Genomic DNA, 22,463 nt, shown 5'->3' with positions numbered 1-22,463 from the left:
CCTCTTGATTTCTGGCTGTGTCTATCAAGTAAGTAAAGATAAAAAAAAAATTAATACAAACCTAAAATCAAATAAGTATAGGAAAGTTCAATCTAAGCTATGATTAACTCCAAGACTTTATTGCTAAAAAAACACTATTCTTATTGTTTTTTTTTTTATTGAAACTTTATGGAAATTTTAAAAACTTTGCATTATCAAACGACAGTCAACAAGACCCCGGATCAAGGATTACTATCCAGAGTAAACAGGCCCCTACGAGGCCGTGACTGAAAAATATGGAACGCTTCACGAATTTGCGTGTCATCCTTGCGCAGGGGCCATGCTAATCTTCTCTGTATCGTTCCAATTTTAGTATATGTGCTGCCGAAGCGAGCACCTTATTGTTTCTTTTATTTTTAGTAAACATGTTAATGATTATGCAGTGATCTATTAATAGGAAGATTTTGTTTAGCTCTCTAATATTATCATCATTGTCATACAAAATCATTAATAAGCAGTTAATTGCAACTAATATGGTTCCAATCACTGAGCACAATCTATGTTTCTTTTCCTAATTTAAAATACAGTAGAATTTTGGGAGTCCTATCCCTTTATCTACACAAAGAAGGGAAAATTTAATCCTCTACACCTTTTCACCCACCCTTATATCCATATCTCTCTAGCTTCGTGCCTCTACATGTATCAGCATCTGTTTTCTATCTATGCATGATGTACTATAACTATGCCATTAAGTTTATTTCATTAATGTGTTATAACCTAATACAAGGTAGCATATATTTATGTACTCTACATAAGTGAATATAAAAAAAAATCCACTTGGCAAATCTTGGATTCCATCTCAAGAAAAGAAAGTTGCCCTTCTCTTATGGCTCTTAAAAACATAAAAAAAAAAAAAAAAAAACTGAACACTCAGAAAACATCATAAAGGGTCTTTGGGTTTTCAAGACAAAAGAAGATAAATCACAGAGAGATTCTGTCTTGGATACCGTCTTATACTAATTTATTTTCTACACACTCATGTGGCCATCTTTAAAGAATCTGAGAAATAAAAAATACAGATTAAGCAGATTAGCAAGTGGTTACTTATTTTACAAATAATTTCATGCCAAGATCTTAAATATAACAAGCTCTTCCTAAGCATTCAGAATGAGATTTGATTCATAAACTTTCATTTAACAAATAATCTGCTGTTAGAGATTCCTCAGAGCCTGCTCTCACACTAGTTACTATGTTAGCATATATTCACAGAGCACAGCCCATGTGCCAGGAACTATGCTTTGCTTCAAATGAACTTTTGGGGCAGGGGCCTAGGTCTGTGGTCTACATATCTGTTTTAGTGCTAGAATGTATAGAATACCCACCTGAGTATATAAGTCAGAGAGTGATGAAAGTTTTTATTTCATATTGTGTTTAGGCTGAGGAGCTCAGTTATTAAAATGATACAGCAGTTATTAAGCTAGCCTCAAATCATTTAAGAGACAGCTTCTGCTTATGAATGGAATCCAGAGTTCTATTTAGGGTATCAAGTAACACAGCATGGTGCCCATAATTCTAGTAAGGAAGCTCTTTGTGGATTAAAAGTGAATGCTTATTACTAGGTGGGAAAACCAAGGTTCAGGCTCCCAACTCCCACCTACAGGGGTGTGGGGACATCACAAGTGGTAGAGTAGTAGAGGAGATATTCGTCCTCTCTCCCTCTCTTTTTCTCCTTTTCTACCTCTCTCTCACGCTCTCAAAAAAAAAAAAAAGTCATTGGGATCAGGGAAGTCAACTGCGACCATGCTTGTTTTCATCTCCCTAAACATTAAGGACTTTACTTACAGATTTGGGATAATACTGTTTCTGTAGACAGGAAAAATGCAAATCAAATGAAATGTTAATGTGTGTAAAGCCTTTGTACAGATTCTGGAATATGAAAAGGGGGTTAATAAATAATGGCCATCATCATTCCCAGGCTCTTACTTGTTCCATGGTTTTACTGAATTACTCTATTGACTCAACTACAAACACTGCAAATGATCCAGCGAATAGATCATTTTTGAGATCTATTATCTACTCTATAACCAAATAGCAGTGCTTCCTTAGGTGCTGGGAAATTGTGCCAATGCAGTCACATCTGCCATGTTGTCCCCTCAGGCTACTGCTAGTTCCTTGGAGAGTTGGGACATTCTCGGAGTGCCTGTTCAGCCATGTTGTACCCTCAGGACATTGTCTATATCCCCGCCATATCTGGAGTGCTCTGGTTACTCCTCCCCCCTCCCATTCTCACAAGAGTTATCATCCTATCTTGGAGTGCTATGGTTACTCCTCCCCCTTCCCATTCTTGCGAAAGCTACTCCTATAAAAAACCCTTCCGCACCTCTCTCTCTTGCCGGCGCTCCACTCTGGTGTTCAGACGCAGGAAAGGTTACTGCGTGAGGCGGCCATTTTCTCTACCTCCACGTGGCCCAACCTGCTTCTCTAACACCCAACTCTGAGGTGCCAGCGCGAATAAAGATTTGTGTTTCCTCTTCGCTCTGGACCCTCTCTCTCTCTTCTCTGCGGCCCACGCACTACAACATCTGGCTCTACAACACTTAGGGAGACCTCATTTGTTCCTCCTGTTTCATATGAAAACACTTCCATCACAAGTTCTTCTCCCCTCTTTATTTGTAGGTTCCAGGGCATAATGTCATGTTATGAGGGAAAGCCACCACAGAAAGGACACAGGGTTATGTTCTCGAAATGTAGGAACATGGAGATAAATGGAAAAAGTCAGCCCAAATCCCAGAGGTCTCACCACATGAAGGGCAGCCACATTAAGTGCAGTTACTGCTCCCATTTTTTTCAGACTCCTCAACAGGCATGTCTCAGAAATGTTGGTGATTCTCCCAATGTTCAGAGTTTGCAGGTGTGGACACCATAAGGCCAGAGAGTCTAAACTCCTGACAGTGAGAGCAAGACAGCCAAATACTTCTATTTTGTGAAGACTAAGAAAGGGAGACAAAATTAGTAAAATGAACAGTGTTCCCTAATTCACAGCACATGCTCATATTCCAAAAACCACAGGGGTGACATTTTTACTTTTTCCTGGTGGAAAATCTACATTTTCGTGTCATATGCCAGTGTGTGTGTTTTTTATCCTGGGGGGTTGTTGTAATTTAACTTAAAAAGAGGTTGGTTAAAGGCTGCTGTGGTGCATAAAATAATTGACAGTGGGAGCTGAGAACTGGTTTAAACAATATAAGGTTTATTAGGGTGAAACAGGCAAAAGGTAAAATAAGCAATCATCATCAACGGTTAAGAGTACGCTAGGTCTATAAAGTCTTGAGTATAGTTATCAAAAGTTTAGTCCCATAAGATAAACAATTATCAGCTCTGGTAAAGGCTTCTCATGGCTGTATAGTAGTCTAAACATTTACCAGCGAGCAGAATCACACATGTTCAGTTCTCAGGAGAAGTATCCATGACAGATACCTGGCACACCTCAGCCGAAATGCTTCCATCTAGGAGAAGAAGCAGCAGCCAAAAAGAGAGAGCAACTTCTGGCTGGCTGTACTTTTAAGTCTATCCAGCCCTCCCACAATACTTTGTACACCAGCACAGACTGGATCCACCCACAATCCACCATGCGCCTGCACAGATCACTGCATACTCTGTCGCCAAGGCTGACATCAGCACTGTGTCCGGACTTCCACCCATGGTTGTCGGTATACTGTGTCACCACAAGGGGTAGAGTTGAGCATGTGACTTCATACACATGGACATGACTCTACCACTGAGCTACACCTGCAGCCTTAATGTCATTATTGTTGGATACAGCATTGTGTCCTGTATTAAGGTTGGCACAATACCTCAATTGGATAAGTTGCTGCTTTGCCATCTGTGTGATCCCAGTCAAAACCTGGCTCCTACCACACTGAAGGAAGCTTTGGTGACGTGGTTGCTGTACCCCTCCTGTACCCCGCCTCTCTGTTTCTCTGTCTCTATCTGAAAAAATCATCCAGGAGCAATGAAGGGGTATGCATGGACTTAAGATAAAATTTAAGCCTATAAAATTATTAAGTCTCTCTGGAGTTCAGCAGACTTTAGCCATTCAGCTGGAAGACTAAATAATTGCTCATTGTCATCATAATTGCATCCTGTCTTTCACATGCTGTTGGCCTCATTTCTACTCTGTATTTCTATTTGTTTGTTTGTTTATTTATTGTTATTGTCACCAAGTTATCACTGGGGGCGTGGGAGGGTTAGTTCCTGTATGATGAATCTACCACTACCAGAAGCCTCCTCCTCCTCCTTCTTCTTCCTCTTCCCCTTTTTCTTCATCCTCTTCTTCATCTCCTCCTTCTCCTTCTTCTTCTTTCTCCTCCTCCTCTTTCTCCTTCTCCTTTCTTTTTGGGATAGAGACAGAGAGAAATTGAAAGGGACAGGGAGACAGAAAGGGAAAGAGAAAGAGGGACACCTACAGCACTGATTCACTGCTTGTGAAGCTATGCCTGCAGGCAGGGGGTCCTTGTACATGATAGCACTTGACGCCTCCTATTGCTACTCTTTCATTATTTGTTTTCCAACCAGATTACTGGACCTTAAACTCTAATCTGCTTCCAATAATCTTCTAGCATCAATACCTAGGTATTATATCCCAGACATTTTACTTAGTCTTAACCAACTCATTTTAAAATGTAGGTCATATTTTTATTGTTGTCCAGCTTGGTGATATGATATAACCACTTAAAATGACTTTTTTGTGTCATCTCAATTATAGTGGAGATATATATATATATTGTGATAACTGAATGAGAGAAGGTACGTTGGTCACTTTAAATCTCACCATATCAATACAAGAAAAATCAAAACGACATGATTATATGAACAGATGCAGAGAAAGCCTTTGAAACAAAAATCTAATATACCTTCATGATCAAAACATTAGAAAAAATCAGAAGTGATGGAAAATTCTTAATCTACAGCCAACATCATACTCAATGGTGATAAACTGAAAGCATTCACCCTGAGGCCAGGTACTAGACACAACTTCCCACTATCATCTGTACTATTCAACATAGTATTGGAAGGTCTTTCTATAGCTATCAGGCAAGACACAGAAATTAAAGGGATATATATTGAAAGAAAAGATGTCAAATTCTCACTATTTGCAGATTATATGACACTATATGTTAAAAAGAAAATGTAAAGAGTCCAGAAGAAAGCTCCTGGATATTATTTGCAATATAGAAAGGTGTTAGACTACAAAGTTAACATACAAAAATCAGTGGCATTCCATTATGCAAATGCTAAATCAGAAGAAAAAATAATCCAAAAATCTATCCCATTCACTATAACAACAGAAACAATAAAATATCTAGTATTAAACCTAACAAAAGAAGTGAAAGACTTGTACACTGAAAACTGAGTCACTACTCAAGGAAATAGGAAAAGACACAAAGAAGTGGAAAGATAGCCCATGCTCATGGATTAGAAGAATTGATATCAAGATGGCTATAGTACCAAGATCCATATACAAAGTTAATGCAATCCTCATCAAGGACCCACCCATTTTTTCTAGAAAAATAGAACTAAACTACAAGAGTTTATCTGGAACCAGAAACCACCTAGAATTCCCAAAACAATCTTAAAAAGAAAGAACAGAACTGGAAGCATAACACTCCTTTACCTCAAACTATATTATAGGGCCATTGTAATCAAAACTGTCTGGTACTGGCAAAAAAAATAGACACACTGACAAGGAGAAAAAAAAGAGAGACCCCACCCCTATGGACATCTAATTTTTGATAAGGAGACCCAAACTATTAAATGGAGAAAAGAGAGTCTCTTCAACAAATGGTGTTGGCAAAATTGGATTGAAACATGCAAAAGAATGAAACTAAACCACTATATTTCACTACACACAAAAGTAAACTCCAAATTGGTCAAGGACCTAGATGTTAGACCAGAAACTATCAAGTACTTAGAAGAAAATATTGGTGAAACTCTTTTTCGTCTAAATTTTATAGGTATCTTCAATTGTACAAATTCAGTTATAAGGAAGACAAAAACAAAAATAAACCCATGGTATTCTACCAAATTTAAAAGTTTCTGCACAGCAAAAGAAACCACCACCTAAACAAAGAGACTCCTTACTGAATTGGAGAAGATATTTACATGCTATGCATCAGACACACTGACAAGCTAATAACTAAAATATATAAAGAGCTCACCAAGCTTAGCAACAACAAAGAAAAATGACCCCATCCAAAAATGGTGAGAGAATATGAACAGAATATTCACAGAGGAAGAGATACAAAAGACAAACAGACATATGAAAAAATGCTCCAAGTCACTGATTGTCCGTTAAATGCAATTTAAAAAAAACAATGAGATACCTGTGAAAATGTCATATATGAGAAATGATAGTAATAGCAAATGCTAAAGAGGTTGTAATGGAAAAGAATCCCATCTGCACTGCTGGTGGGAATGTAAATTGGTCCACCCCTTGTGGACCAGTCTGTAGAACTCTTAGAAGGCTAGATGGACCTACCTTACAACTGAGCAATCCCTCTACTGGGAATATATCCTATGGAACCAAACATACTCATCCAGAAAGATATGTATATACCTATGTTCATAGCAACACAATTTATAATAATAGCCAACATGGAAGCAACCTAGATGTCCAATAACACATGAGTAGCTGAGAAAGTGGTGGTATATATACATAATGAAGTATTATTCAGCTATAAAAAATAATGAATTTACCTTCTACTTGGACACAGCTTGAAGAAATTGTGTTAAGTGAGTTAAGCCAGAAAACAAAGGATGAATGTAGGATGATCCTGCTCATAGAAATAAATTGAAAAACAAGAACAGAAAAGGTAGACATAAAGCAGAACTTGGACTGGACTTGGTGTATTGCATGAACATATGAGACTCCGGGAAGAAGGGGATGGATGTTTCAGGTCCACTATAATGGGTACGGGGGTGGGACTAGTGTGAAATTACATTCCTGTTATCTCATAATCTTATAATCCACCACTAATTCAACATGTCAGGAAAAAATAGATTGAATACTTCAAGTTCTTTAACTGTCTAGATTTTAGTTCTGAGTATATGTTCCTTTAGTCTAAGTAATTGATGTTTCTAATTTGTAAACTGATTGAACTCTAACACTGGGCTTAAGTTGTTATAACATTTCTAACAGTAACTCTTTGTTTATTCATGATTTAATAATGATTAACAACATTGTAACATAACAGAGGTACAATTCTATACAGTTCCCACTACCAGAGTTCCATATCACATCCCTTCCATTGGGAAGTTCCCTATTTTTTATCCTTCTGTGACCATGGACCAAAATTCTTTATGGGGTACATATCAGAAGGTGGGAGGTCTGGCTTCTGTAATTGCTACTCCACTGAACATGAACATTTGGAGGTCAATCTATACCCTCAGCATGTTTCCATCTTTCTGTAGTGGAATAGGGTTCTGGGGATACAAGGTTTCAGGACATACTGGTGAGGACATCTGCCCAGGGAAGTCAGGATGGCACCATGGTAGTATCTGCAACTTAGAGCTGGAGGGTTAACAGCTCTGGCTTGGCATCTCTAAAATACAGTTCAAAGTGAAGCATGGTGAGGTGACACTAGTTGCATTAATTTGGCTGAGATCAGCAGATGCAATATTAAATGCTAAGGTTCAAGAGAAGCATGAAGGAAAACAAGCAAAGCCCCAGAGGTTCCAGGACTGGGAGAAACCTGGGTTTACCAAGAATGAGGAAGGTTCCTTGTGGTCTTAGAGTTTAAGAAGGCAATAGACAATTATTATTATAACCAAGTTCTTTGGGAGCTTGGTTTACTTTGAAAGTCCCATGGTTAGTATCATACAAGACCTCACCATGATTTATGTCATTTATTTCCATTTATTAATAACTTTGTCTTAGATATTGACAGGACCAGTGGCTTCTGGTCTCCCTGGTCTAAGATTACAGGTGATTTAACATTTTAAAAAATTATTATTAGAAATGCATTAACAATTTAATCCCAGTGTCAGAATTCAATCAGTTTACAAATTTGAAATATTAAGTGCTTAGACTAAAGGAATATATACTTGGAACTTAAATCTATGCATTTAAAGAGCTTGAGATATTCAATCTATTTCCCCCTCTCATAATGACTAATTAGCGATTTATAAGACTATAAGTAATAGGAGTATATATTAACACCATTCCTGCCACCAAAGGCCCATGTCCCAACCCTGAACATCTGTAGAGGAGCTGAAAATCTACCCTCTCTGCCCTCCCCCTAGAGTTTTTTTTCCTTTGGTGCATTACTCCAAACTCCAGTCCAAACACTGTTTTGTATTTCACTTTCTGTTTTTCTTTCTCAACTTCTGTTTATGAGTTGGATCATCATTTTTCTTTTTTTTTTTTGTGATGAGGATTATTTTTTTTTTCATTCTTTTTTTTTTTTTATTTAAGAAAGGATTAATTAACAAAACCATAGGGTAGGAGGGGTACAACTCCACATCATTTTTATTTTTGGCTTATTTCACTTAGCATAATTCCCCCTCAAGCTCCACTCAAGATGGACCAAAGAAGGTGAATTCATTATTCTTAGTAGCTGAGTAGTATTCCATTGAATATATATTATATACATATATATATATATATATCACAATTTTCTCAGCCACTTGTCTGTTGTTGGATACCTGGGTTGCTTCCAGGTTTTGGTCATTATAAATTGTTCTGCTACGAACACAGATGTACAAATATCTTTTTGAATGTGTGAGTTTGTCCCCTTAGATTATATCCCCAGGAGAGGAATTATTGGATCATAAGGAAAGTCCATTTCTAGCCTTCTGAGAGTTCTCCAGACAGCTCTCCACAAGGGCTGAACCAATTTATATTCCCACCAGCAGGAGGGTGCCTTTTCCCCCCACAACCTATCCAGCATTTGTTGTTGCTGTCATTTCTGATGTATGACATTCTCAAAGGGGTGAAGTGACATCTCTTTGTTTTTATTTTCATTTCTGACAATGACTTAGAGCATTTTTTCATATGTCTGTTAGCCTTTTGTGTCTCTTCTGATGTTAATATTCTGTTCATAGTCTCTCACCATTTTGGATGAGGTTATTTGCTCTTTTGTTGCTAAGTTTGGTGAGTTCTTTATATATTTTAGTTAATAGCCACTTGTCTTATGTCTGACATGTAAAGATCTTCTCCCATTCTGTGAGAAGCTTGTTTGTTTCTTTTGCTGTGCAGAATATTTTCAATTTGATATAGTTTCATTAGTTTATTTTTGTTTTTGTCTTCCTTGCAATTGGATTTGTACAATTGAAGATGCTTATAAAATTTAGATGAGAAAGAGTTCCACCAATATTTTCCTCTAAGTATTTGTTAGTTTCTGTAGTTCCTTGATCCATTTGGAGTTTACTTTTGTGTGTGGTGAAATATTTCACCAGTTTAGTTTCATTAGTTTGCACATTTCAGTCCAATTTTTCCAACAACATTTGTTGAAGAGACTCTCTTTCCTCCATTTAATAGTTTGGGTACCCTTATCAAAAATTAGATGACCATAGGTGTGGGGGTTAATAACTTTTTTAAGTACTATGTTACCTACAACCTTAGACCAGATAGACTAGAATTATTTGCTCCTGTCAATATCTAAGATATTGTTATTAGTTGATATCATTAAATGACATAAATCATGGTTCAGTCAAGTATATTACCATAAATCCTAACCAGGAGATTTTCAAACCAAAAAAATATCTCCCAACTAATTTGGTTATAATAATAAGTATCTATTGCTTCTTTAAACTCTAAGACCATAAATAACCTCCCCATTATTTTTAAAATTTGTATTTCTCCCATTCCTGGAACATCTGGAACCTTGGTTGTATTTCTTTATGCTTCTCCTCTTGATCCCCTTACTTGTGATACTGCTTCTACTAACTTCAACTAAAACAACACAACAAATGCCACCAAGCCATGTTATGTTGCAACTGCCTTTTTGCTTTGGTTTTGTTCCAAAGATGGAAAGCCTGAGATATTAACCTTCCACTCCAATAATCTGATGAAACCTTTCCTTACACATGGAACTACCCAGTTCCATTTCAGATGGCACACTCTCCAACAAAGTTTCAGAAACTAGATATAGGCTAGGACCTAGGGGACTAGGTACATGTACACACATCTTTAAGTTAGGGGCAACTATATACCTCAAAATAAAAGTGCTTAATAGTCCTCTATGATTAGACTTAGAAATGATAAGCTCAGCAATCTAGTAGAATGTACTAGAGAGAGCACTGTAATTTTTCTAATCAAATGATCCCTACTTGGGCCTAGACATCCTCTCATCCCTCAATCATTCTATCTACTCAACTAACAAGAGGAAATAATATATATCTCCTAATCTCTTCTGAAAGCATCAGCATTATTTTCACCCCTTGATAATCTTTAGAAGAAAAAAAAGTATAGAATTGTCCAAGAGATATACTGAAAAATATATATGTCAACTAAACAATAATTATTGTCTCTATGAAAACCTTTATTAGAATCATCAAACAAGTAAATGCAATAAAACTCGAGGCTAACTTAGATCCCACTAAAATCCTAGGTGGATTTCCTCCCAAACTTGCAACCAGACCTCATAGAACAATTTGGATACAGTAAATGGCACACAATAATTTAACAAGCTCATCAGATAAAGAAGGGACTTTAAAAGCTGGAAAAGGGCAAAAGAGTGACTCACATAATAGTAGCCTCTTTGGTCACTACCAGGTCACCCAGTGCTTGGAAATTGTGCAGATGCAGTCACAGCCGCCATGTTGTCCCCTCAGGTTATTGCCAGTTCCCATGAGAGTTAATACAATATTCTCGGAGTGCCTTTCCCAACCAATCCTGTCCCGACTCATCTCTCCTGGTTTTTGCCCTATAAAGCCTTCCTACTTCCGCCTCTCTCTCTCTTGCCCGCTTTTCACCTCAGTGATTAGATGCAGGGAAGGGTGCTGCGCAAGGCAGCCATTTTTGCTAACTCCATGTGGCCCAAACCACTGAGTTCTCACCCAACTCTGAGGTGCCCGTGCAAATAAAGATTTATGTTCCCTCTTCGCTCCGGATCTCCTCTATCTCTGCTCCGTGGCATAGCCCGACAACCCAGTTATGTGGGGCCCAAGTTAGAGTATTCTAGGATGGGCCTAGACCTCTAACAGACCCCTGTCTCCACCATCACTGGTCAATTCCATCAGAAATGACATCATAAGCTCTTTAGGACTCTATCCTCACTATAAAGTAACAATGGTAGGGAATGCCCTACTTTCCAAAGGGAGACTGGATCAGCCTACTCTGCCACTTAAAGAAAACTGAAATGAGTACAACCTAGAATGTTCTCATCTGTAACCATGAACTGCAAGCTCAGACTGACAGGAACTTAGAGGTTATATAGGCTCCTGCACATGGGCCTTCAATCAGACTGTGATAAACAGATGTGATAAATAGTTAATTGTATTTATATATTTTCTTCAAGTTTAAGAGCTACTCTCTGCCCTAATACAGCTTTATACATCTTCCCAGACAATATTTTTAGATCACTTCCTTGTTAACTATCAAGCTCAGGCAAAAATCACTAAAATCATGAGCCCGTAGAAATATTTGTAAAACAGTCCTAGCTTCTTACCACTCTAAACTCTCTATTCTCACCTGCTCTGTTCCTACTTTCTGGTTCCTATTTATTAAACTTATCTGTCCTGCAACTTAGTGCCTTTCAGACACCAAGTTGCAGATGCTACTATTATTCCATCCTAAACTTCATGAACAGATGACCTTACCAATGTGTCCCAGAACCTCACCTCTCCAGAGCCCTACCTCACTAGGGAAAGATAAAAACTGGCTGGGAGTATGGATCTACCTGTCAATGCTCATATCCATCAGAGAAGCAGTTACAAAAACTAGGCCTCCTACCTTCTGTACCCCTAAAAGAATGTTTTTCCATACTTCCAGAAGAGGAGAAATGTTAGGGAAAGATGATTATAGGACTCTGAAACCCAGTTCTATCACTACCCAGAAAGAAGAGAGGAACAAAGGAAAGACATTTAGAAGTAGTAATTGGTATAGCTGTGACTTAAAATGCAAGAAAGAACATCCTCCGAAAGGAGGCTGAACAACATAATCTATGCTACAGCTGAGGAAGATGGGTCAATAATGGGGCAGCCTAGAATTTTCCTACTCATGACCACAGTGTGAGCTCAGATCTATAGGGATACAGAGGTCACACACGCTCCTAAGCTGATTATGGGCCCCAGATCACATCAAATTGATGGGGTTTACACTCAACATTATTTATACCCCTTTCCTATATAAGAGAGCTACTCTCTTCCCTGATCCAGCTTTCTGGTCTTTTTCCAGCCATGACATCATCTCCCCACACAATAACTTGGATCCACATGCATATCAGATTTCAGGCTCAGGGGAAAAAAAAAAGAAAAAAGAAAAAAAACTAGTATAGCCATAGGCCCTTTGGAATTTAACTAAATTTTGTCTACTGCTATCTACAAAATGGAGGACCCCCTCCAACTCTTCATCTGCACTATTCCAGCCTTTAGGTCCATGATTGGTCAACAATTTGCTTGGCTTTGTATATTAACTCTCTTTTCAGCCACCAGGTGCCAGATGCTAGCATGATGCTGACCAGACTTCCCTGGGCAGTCAACCCACCAATGTGTCCTGGAGCTCTGCTTCCCCAGAGCACTCCCCCACTAGGGAAAGAGAGAGACAAGTTTGGAGTATGGATCGACCTGTCAACACCTATCTTCAGTTGGGAAGCAATCAAAGAAGCCAGACTTTCCACCTTCTGCATCCCACAATGACTTTGGGTCCCAAGTTTTAAAGTTTTAACTCCAAGAGGGTTAAAGAATAGGAAAGCTATCAGGGGAGGGGACGGGATACAGAGTTCTGGTAGTGGGAATTGTGCAAAGTTGTATCCCTCTTATCCTATGGTTTAGTCAATGTTTCCTTTTTATAAATAAATGCCGAGCTAGCTTCACGGGCAGGAAAGAGATGACCAGGAACTCATGGCTGAGTGGGAACGAAATCCAATTCTCTTTTATTGATCAGAAAAGAATCTGCCTTTATACCTTCAGAGAATGAAGTAGCAGGTCGGAAAAAGGAATTGACTAGGAGAGGGGGCAGAGCGCTAAAGTAGCAAGCTTGCATCTAACCAGTGGGGATTAAACCAATGCCCTGCAGGCAGGGCAGGTCTCAGACAAAACAGTGATTATGTAAATAGACCACAACATTACGCAATGGAGCAGGGGGCCTGGTGTAATGACCAACAACAACAACAAAAAAATACTAGAACTTGAAAAATCCCTCTCTTCATTGATACCGGTCATTTCTATCAGGAACAACAAAATAGGCCCCTTTGTGGGCCCCCATAGGACCTTGCCTTCAACTTGGGTCAACAGTGGTAGAGAATGTTCCATCCTCTGAAGGGAGGATGAACAACATACTCTATGCTACATCTGAGGAAGATACTGGGGCAGCATGGAATGTTCCTATTCATGACCACAGAATGTGAGCTCAGATCTACAGGGATGCAGAGGTCACACAGGTTCCTAAGCTAATTATAGGTCCCTATCACATCAGATTGATGGGGTTTACAGTTAACAATATTTTATACACCTTTCCCATATTAGGGAGCTACTCTCTTCCCTGATCCAGCTTTCTGGTCCTTTTGCCAGACATGACATCATCTCCCCAGACAATAATTAGGATTCACCTGCATATTAGATTTCAGGAAAAAAACAAACAAACAAAAAAACACTAGTATAGCTACAGGGCCTTTGAAATATAACTAAAATATGCCTACTAACTATTGACAGAATGGAGGATCCCCCAACACTTCATCTGCACTATTCCAGCCTTTAGGTCCATGATTGTTCAACAATTTGTTTGGCTTTGTACGTTAACTCTCTTTTCAGCCACCAGGTGCCAGATGCTAGCAGGATGTGACCAGACTTCCCCAGACAGACAATCCCACCAATGTGCCTTGGAACTCCACTTCCCCAGAGCCCTTTCCCACTGGGGAAAGAGAGAGACAGGTTGGGAGTATGGATCAACCTGTCAACACCTATGTTCAGCAGGGAAGCAATTACAGAAGCCAGACCTTCCACCTTCTGCATCCCACAATGATCTTGGGTCCATACTCCCAGAGGGTTAAAAAATAGGAAACTATCAGAGGAGGGGATGGGATATGGAGGTCTGGTGGTAGGAATTGTGCAAAGTTGTACCCCTCTTATCCTATGGTTTTGTCAATGTTTCCTTTTTATAAATAAAAAAAATTTTTTAAAAAAGATTTTTAAAAAAAGAGCGTTCCTACTCATGACCACAGAATGTGAGCTCAGATCTAGAGGGATGCAGAGGTCACATAGGCTCCTAAGCTGAATATGGGACCCAGATCACATCAAACCAATGAGGTTTACAGTCAACAATATTTATACACCTTTCCCATATTTGGGAGTTACTCTCTTCCTTTCTGGTCCTATTTCCAGCCATGACACCATCTCCCCAGACAGTAACTTGGATCCACCTGCATATAAGATTTTAGGCTCAAGGAAAAAAAAAATTTAATAGCCACAGGCCCTTTGGAACATAACTAAAATAAGCCTACAAGCTATCTACAGAGTGGATGACCACCCCCCAACTCTTCATATAAACTATTCTAGCTTTTAGGTTCATGATTAGTCAACAATTTGTTTGGCATTATATGTTAACTCTTTTTTCAGCCATAGGTTCCAGATGCTACCAGGATGCCAACCCAGACTTCCCTGGACAGATAACAGTACCAATGTGTCCTGGAGCTACGATTCCCCAGAACACCATCCCACTAGGCAAAGAGAGAGTCAGATTAGGAATATGGACCTGTCAATGCCCATGTTCAGTGGGGAAGGAATTACTGAAGTCAGACATTCCACCTTCTGCACCCCACAATGACCTTGTGTCCCAGAAGGATAAAGAATAGGATACTCGCAGAAGGATAAAGAATAGGAAAGCTATCAGGGGAGGGGAGGGGATACAGAGTTCTGGTGGTGGGAACTTTGTGGAATTGTAACCCTTTTATGCTATGGTTTTGTCGGTGTCTCCTGTTTATAAATAAAATAATAATAAATAAAAAATTCTTTATATACTTATTTTATATCTTCATAAATATTTTCATAATAAAATTAATGCAAGTTGAGAGAGAAGTATTAACAATGACTGAAGGATTGTTATTGCTTAAAAATCCAAACTGAACTCTATGGTATTTTTGCTATCATGGAACAAATCTGTCCTCTTTCCTTAGACTCTCTTTGATTGCTAAAGTGACTTGGATTTTTTTTCTTGGCTCCAAATATCTTCAGGCTAAAATTGACTTAGGTTAATCAAATTCTTGTTATAATCCATTTGTGTTAAGCAATGGAATCCCTAATGGTGAAACTATAATCAACATGTTATGACTATTTTATGATGAGAGGTCCTACCCAATTAGGGAATTTCACTAATCAAAGACCCTTCAATCTCGAGAGAGTTTCACTGGAGAGTGGGGGAGGATTCTTAATTAGTGAAGTTAACACATCCTTCAGAAACAAGGTCAGGATGACATTTCTGTCAGTGCCAAGATGATAACAGAATCCCTCCAACATAAACCTCAAAAATCTTGGTGTGATTATAATGGCACCAGTTGTTATTTTCTTCAGGTACGTTCTAGGTACTGGTTTTCAATAAGCACTTAAACTTTCCATAAAATGGCCAACTTTTTACTTGTGAAAACCTCTTCCTGAGATCTATTTTTCTTCTTTAGAGAAATAAGAATCCAGGCCTGGTGTTGGAGTACCTGGCTGAGCACACATGTTACAATATGCATGGACCCAGTTTACAGCCTCCCTGCCTCAAGTCTCCACCGATAAGGAGGAAAGCTTTGCTTTCTAGTAGGAAGAAAGCTTTGCTAGTGGTGAAGCAGTGTTGCAGGTCTCTCTCTGTCATCCCATTTCCTCTCAATTTCTGGCTGTCTCTATGCAATTATTATTCATTATTAAAGATAATAAAAATTAAAAAAAAAAAACAAGAATTGTTTTTCACCAGAGTTACTGCTGGGACTAGTGCTGGCACTACCAATCCACTGCTCCTAGTAACCATTTTTCTTCCCAATGAGAGACCTTCTAAATACATCAAACATCTTCTGAAAGGGCTACAACAATATGTTAACAGCAACACAGTAATAGTATGGGATTTCAAAAAGCCAGAGGTTCATTTTCTCAGGACACATTCCAGTACACTTGAACTATAATATGAATTTCAACAAGACTCCCACCTTATGATTTGTATACTCATAAAAGTCTGAGATGTGCTGGACTAAAAAACACCAGATACACCAGATATCTCCACAATTCTGTGGGACAATGGTAATATAAAAAAAGAATTCATTTCCTTTGACCTAAAAATAAAGAACCCTTATGTACATTTTTGTAAACATCCATTGAGTTTTGCATTTAAGATATGTTCATTTTACCTTATATAATTACACCTTATAATAAAATAAAATAAGTAAACAAAATTAATATACAGAATATGATTTTTATGAAAAGAAAAGCTTAGATATACCTGATTTATACAGCATTTTAAAATTGTATGTTACCAAATCCTAGTTTAAGCCTGAGGTTAAGAAACTATGGCCTCAGAAGATAGCTTTATAGTTACAGAAAAGTTCCCTCATGCCTGAGACTCCACATTCAATTCAATTCAATTCAATTCAATTCAATTCAATTCAATTCAATTCAATTCAATTCATTAAGTCCCACAGTCAATCCCCTGCACCACCATAAACCAGAGCTGATGAGTGCTTTGGTAAAAAAAAAAATTAAAAAATAAAAAAGGAAAAACAAAACAAAGCAAACAAGCAAACAAAAATATTTACCCTGGAGCTACTTTGCTTTTATACATAAAGTTTTATTAAAACACAGCTACACCCATTTACTTGTAAAGACTAAGTACATCAAAGGCTGAAATAGTTACTATGTGGACACTTTCAGAAAAAAAAAAAGGCAACCCCTCCATGACCTAGGCTTAAAATTCACAAGTCTTTGTATTTATGTGAAAGCTAAAGAATATACATGAATAGGTGTTAATCATTTCAGGAATTGGTATGCCCTCAATAACTCCAATTTAAAACTATTCAAGGTCTTCATCACAAGTTACTAAACAACTGTAATGAGAACAAATGCATATTTGTCTCTCTTTCCTAATGTTTAGATATTTTCATTTATCAATTTCCAGATGTCTGTGTATGAGAATGAGAAAGAGGGAGAGAGAAAGAGAGGGAGAAAAAACTAAAGCTCCGGCTTATGATGATACTAGGGCTTGACCCTGTGAACTTGAGAGCATGGGGCATGAAAGTTTGGTTCTCTACCTGTGTTCTGTCTCTTCCTGTACTTTGCTTTCCTTCAAATTACCAATGATTGAGTTTCGTATTCTCATTTGCTTCATGAAACTACTCATGGGTATAGCCAATAACAAAGTCACTCAGATCATAACGCTGGACTTTGATCAACTGATTTCTGGTGTTTTTCTCCAATTTGATAGTCTTTTTTTTTAATTTTTTTAAGAAAGGATGAATTAACAAAACCATAGGGTAGGAGGGGTACAACTCCACACAATTCCCACCACCCAATCTCCATATCCCACCCCCTCCCCTGATAGCTTTCCCATTCTCTATCCCTCTGGGAACATGGACCCAGGGTCATTGAGGGTTGCAGAAGGTAGAAGGTCTGGCTTCTGTAATTGCTTCTCCGCTGAACATGGGCGTTGACTGGTCGGTCCATGCTCCCAGTCTGCCTCTCTCTTTCCCTAGTAGGGTGTGTCTCTGGGGAAGCTGAGCTCCAGGACATATTGGTGGGGTCTTCAATCCAGGGAAGCCTGGCTACCATCCTGATGGCATCTGGAACCTGGTGATTGAAAAGAGAGTTAACATACAAAGCCAAACAAATTGTTGAGCAATCATGGGCCCAAAGCTTGGAATAGTGGAGAGGAAGTGTTAGGGAGGTACTCAGTGCAAACTCTAGTGTACTTCTGCTTTCAGGTATATATTTTGCAGTAGTTTATGGATACGTGTGAACATGAGCTCTCTCTCACAGAAACTGGTGTATATCTAGGTTTTGGGACTTTGTTAGAAAGTGAACCACCTGAGATGAAATTAGAGTGTACTATAAAAGGAAAGGTCTCACCCGAGTAATGAAGCTGAAGGGTTGTCATTCCACACGTGAAGTCTCTGGACACAGTCTGAGGTGAAGCATGTTGAGTTGGCAATCGTTGCGTTGGTTAGGTTGTGGTCGGCAGATGCAATATTATTTGATATGGATAGGGAGAGGCATACGGGAAAGTGGGCCCTATCCAAGGGTTCCAGGACTGGGGGAAGTAGGGGCTCTATAGTGGAGATGTGAGGTTCCTGCTGTCTTAGGGTTCAAAAAGACAATCGATAGTTAATGTTATCATCACATTATTTGGTAATTGGGTTAACTCTGAAAAGTCCTTTTGTTATGGTTTGCTGTACACTACCCAGTATCTTGTATATAGCTGTGCTATTGGATGCTTCTAATCTACTTGGTCTAGGCTTTTGAGAGAGTCTGCATATCAAATACACAGCCTAATATTAAAAAGATTCAGTTTGTGTTTTGAAAAACTTTGAGACATACAATTGATTTCCCCCCTCTCATATTAATTAACTAGTGATTTATATGTCTACATTTTGCTAGGAGTGTACATAAACACCATTCCCACCACCAAAAGACTGTGACCCAACCCTCCCACCCCCCACTGGCCCAGGAAGCTGCATGTCTACCCCTCACCACAGGGTTTTTACTTTGGTGCCCTACTTACAATTTGATCAGGTCCTGCTTTTAGTTTCCCTTTCAGATCTTCTTACTCAACTTCTGTTGATGAGTGGGATCATCCCATACTCATCTTTATCTTTCTGACTTAGTTCACTTAACATCATTCCTTCTAGCTCTGTCCAAGATGGGTCAGAGAAGGTGGGTTCATTGTTCTTGATAGCTGCATAGTATTCCATTGTGTATATATACCACAGCTTTCTCAGCCACTCATCTGGTGTTGGGCACCTGGGTAGCTTCCAGGTTTTAGCTATTATGAATTGTGCTGCTATGAACATAGGAGTACACACCTCTTTTTGGTTGGGTGTTATGGAGTCCTTGGGGTATAAGCCCAAGAGAGGAATTACTGGATCATATGGAAGGTCCATGTCTAGCCTTGTGAGAGTTTTCCAGACTGCTCTCCACAGAGGCTGTACCAATTTACATTCCCACCAGCAATGTAAAAGGGTTCCTCTGTCCCCACATAATCTCCAGCATTTGTTGCTGCTGTCCTTTTTGATGTATGCCATTCTTACAGGAGTGAGGTGGTATCTTAGTGTTGTCTTAATTTGCATTTCTCTGACAATCAGTGACCTAGAGCAGTTTTTCATATATTTGTTAGCCTTTTGGATCTCCTCTGAGGTGAATGTTTTGTTCATATCCTCTGCCCATTTTTGGATGGGGTCATTTGCTTTTTTGGTGCTAAGTGTGCTGAGCTCTTTATATATTTTGGTGATTAATTTCTTGTCTGATGTATGGCATGTGAAGATCTTCTCCCATTCTGTGAGGGGTCTCTCTGTTTGTTTAATAGTTTCTTTGGATGTGCAGAAGCTTTTCAATTTGATGTAGTCCCATTGGTTTGTTTCTGCTTTAGTCTTCCTTGCAATTGGGTTTGATTCATCAAAGATGTCCTTGAGGTGTAGGTGGGAAAGTGTTTTACCAATGTTTTCCTCTAAGTATTTGACTGTTTCTGGTCTGACATCTAGGTCTTTGATCCATTTGGAGTTTATTTTTGTTTCTGGTGAGATAAAGTGGTTCAATTTTATTCTTCTGTATGTTACAACCCAGTTTTCCCAGCACCATTTATTGAAGAGAGCCTCCTTCCATTTCATGCTTTGGGCCCCCATATCAAAAATTATATGTCCATAGGTGTGGGGATTTATTTCTGGGCTTTCAATTCTGTTCCACTGGTTTGTGTGCCTATTTTTGTTCCAGTACCATGCTGTTTTAATGATGATGGCTTTATAACATATTTTAAGGTCTGGGAGTGTGATGCCTCCATTTTGGTTTCTTTTCCTCAAGATGGTTTTGGCAATTCTAGGTGTTTTCAGGTTCCAGATAAATGATTGTAGTGTTTGTTCTATTCTCTTAAAGAAGCTTGGTGGAACTTTGATGGGTATTGCATTAAATTTGTATATGGCTCTGGGGAGAATATTCATTTTGATGATATTTATCCTTCCAATCAATGAGCATGGGATATCTTTCCATTTCTTGGTACCAGTTTCTATTTCCTTGAGTAGCGACTCATAGTTTTCAGCATACAAGTCTTTCACTTCTTTGGTCAACTTTATTCCTAGGTATTTGATTGATTTTGCTGAAACAGTAAATGGGAGTGATTTCTGGATGTCTTCTTCTTCAGATTTAGTGTTTGCATAAAGAAATGCCACTGATTTTTGTACATTGATTTTGTAGCCTGATACCTTGCTATATTGCCTAATAACTTCCAGTAGTTTTCTGCTAGATTCTTTAGGTCTTTCTATGTATACTATCATATCATCTGCAAATAGTGAGAGCTTGACTTCTTCCCTTCCAATCTGTATTCCTTTGAATTCTTTCTCTTGCCTGATTGCTATGGCAAGAACTTCCAATACTATGTTGAAGAGTAACGGTGACAGTGGACAGCCCTGTCTAGTCCCTGATCTGAGGGGGAATGCTTTCAGCTTCTGTCCATTGAGTATGATGTTGGCTGTAGGTTTGCTATATATAGACTCCACTATCTTGAGGAATTTTCCATCTATTCCCATTTTTTGTAGAGTTTTGAGCATGAATGGGTGTTGGATTTTGTCAAAGGCTTTCTCTGCATCTATTGAGATAATCATGTGGTTTTTGGCTTTGCTTTTATTGATGTGGTGAATGACATTGATTGACTTATGGATGTTGAACAAGCCTTGCATTCCTGGGATGAATCCCACTTGGTCATGATGAACAATCTTTTTGATATGTTGCTGTATCCAGTTGGCTAAGATCTTGTTTAATATTTTGGCATCTATGTTCATCAGAGATATTGGTCTGTAGTTTTCCTTTTTTGTTCTGTCCCTATCAGCTTTTGGTATCAGTGTGATGTGGCTGCATAGAAGGTGGAAGGGAGTATTCCTGTTTCTTCAATCTTATGGAAAAGCTTAAGAAGTATGGGTTTTAACTGTTTCCTGAAAGTTTTGTAGAATTTGTTTGTGAAGCCATCTGGTCCAGGACTTTTGTTGTTGGGGAGATTCTTAATAACGGTTTCAATTTCTTTGTCTGTGATTGGTGCATTTAGATTTTGTAGTTCTTCTTGGTTCAGTTTTGGAAGGGCATATGCTTCTAGGAATTGTTCCATTTCTTCCAGATTCTCTAGCTTGGTGGCGTATAGTTCTTTGTAGAAGTATCGCAGGATTCTCTGGATTTCTGTGGTGTCAGTTGTGTTATCTCCTCCATTGTTTACAATTCTATTAATTTGAGTCTTCTCTCTTTTTTGTTTGGTGAGTCTGGCTAGGGGGTTGTCAATTTTGTTTAATCTTTCAGAGAACCAACATTTGGCTTCATTGATCTTTTGTATGGTTCTTTTATTTTTGATGTTGTTTATTTCTGCTCTAACTTTAGTTATTTCTGTCCTTCTGGATGCTTTAGGGTTCCTTTGTTCCTCTTCCCCTAAGTCCTTGAGGTGTGCAGTAAGGTCGTTCATTTGAGCTTCTTGGTGTTTAATATGTGATTGTATGGCTATGAGTTTCCCTCTCAGTACTGCTTTAGCTGTGTCCCAAATATTTTGATAGGTTGTGTCTTCATTTTCATTTATTTCCAGGAACATTTGAATTTCCTGCTTGAGTGAGTATCTGACCCAGTGGTTCTTAAGGAGTATGTTGTTTAGTTTCCAAATTCTGTGACTTTTAATAATTTTCTGTTTTTTGTTAAATGTTAGTTTTAGTCCACTGTGGTCTGAGAAGATACTTGGGATGATTTCAATGCTCTTGAATTTATTGATGCTGTCTTTGTGGCCTAACATGTGGTCTATCCTTGAGTATGTGTTATGTGGATTTGAAAAGAAGGTGTATTCCAGTTTTGGGGGGAGAAGGAGTCTGAAAATGTCCAAGAGGTCTAGGTCAATCTCTTCATTCAATTCTCTTGTATCTTTATTGGTTTTCTGCTTTGTTGATCTTTCTAAGTGTAAGAGTGGGGTATTGAAGTCTCCCACTATTATTGTATTACTATTGATGTATTTTTGAAATTCTTTCAGTAGGTGCTTGATGTATTTAGATGGTCCCTCATTGGGTGCATAGATGTTAATAATTGTTAAGTCTTCTTGGCTGATTGATCCTCTAATCATTATGTAATGTCCT

The 22,463-nt window shown here is 38.5% G+C and overlaps 1 non-coding gene across 1 annotated transcript; it reads right to left on the bottom strand.

Annotated features, from left to right (window-relative positions):
- Positions 1–269: 269 nt before the first annotated feature.
- LOC132541009 (U6 spliceosomal RNA) lies at positions 270–376 on the bottom strand. The gene has a single exon (XR_009552204.1). It is a non-coding gene; the product is annotated as a U6 spliceosomal RNA (small nuclear RNA).
- Positions 377–22,463: the final 22,087 nt, after the last annotated feature.

Source organism: Erinaceus europaeus, chromosome 10 (assembly GCF_950295315.1).
Source record: "Erinaceus europaeus chromosome 10, mEriEur2.1, whole genome shotgun sequence".
In the NCBI taxonomy this organism is placed as follows: Eukaryota; Metazoa; Chordata; class Mammalia; order Eulipotyphla; family Erinaceidae; genus Erinaceus; species Erinaceus europaeus.
The sequence above is the reverse complement of the archived record's forward strand: the minus strand, read 5'-3'. Positions and strand labels throughout refer to the sequence as shown.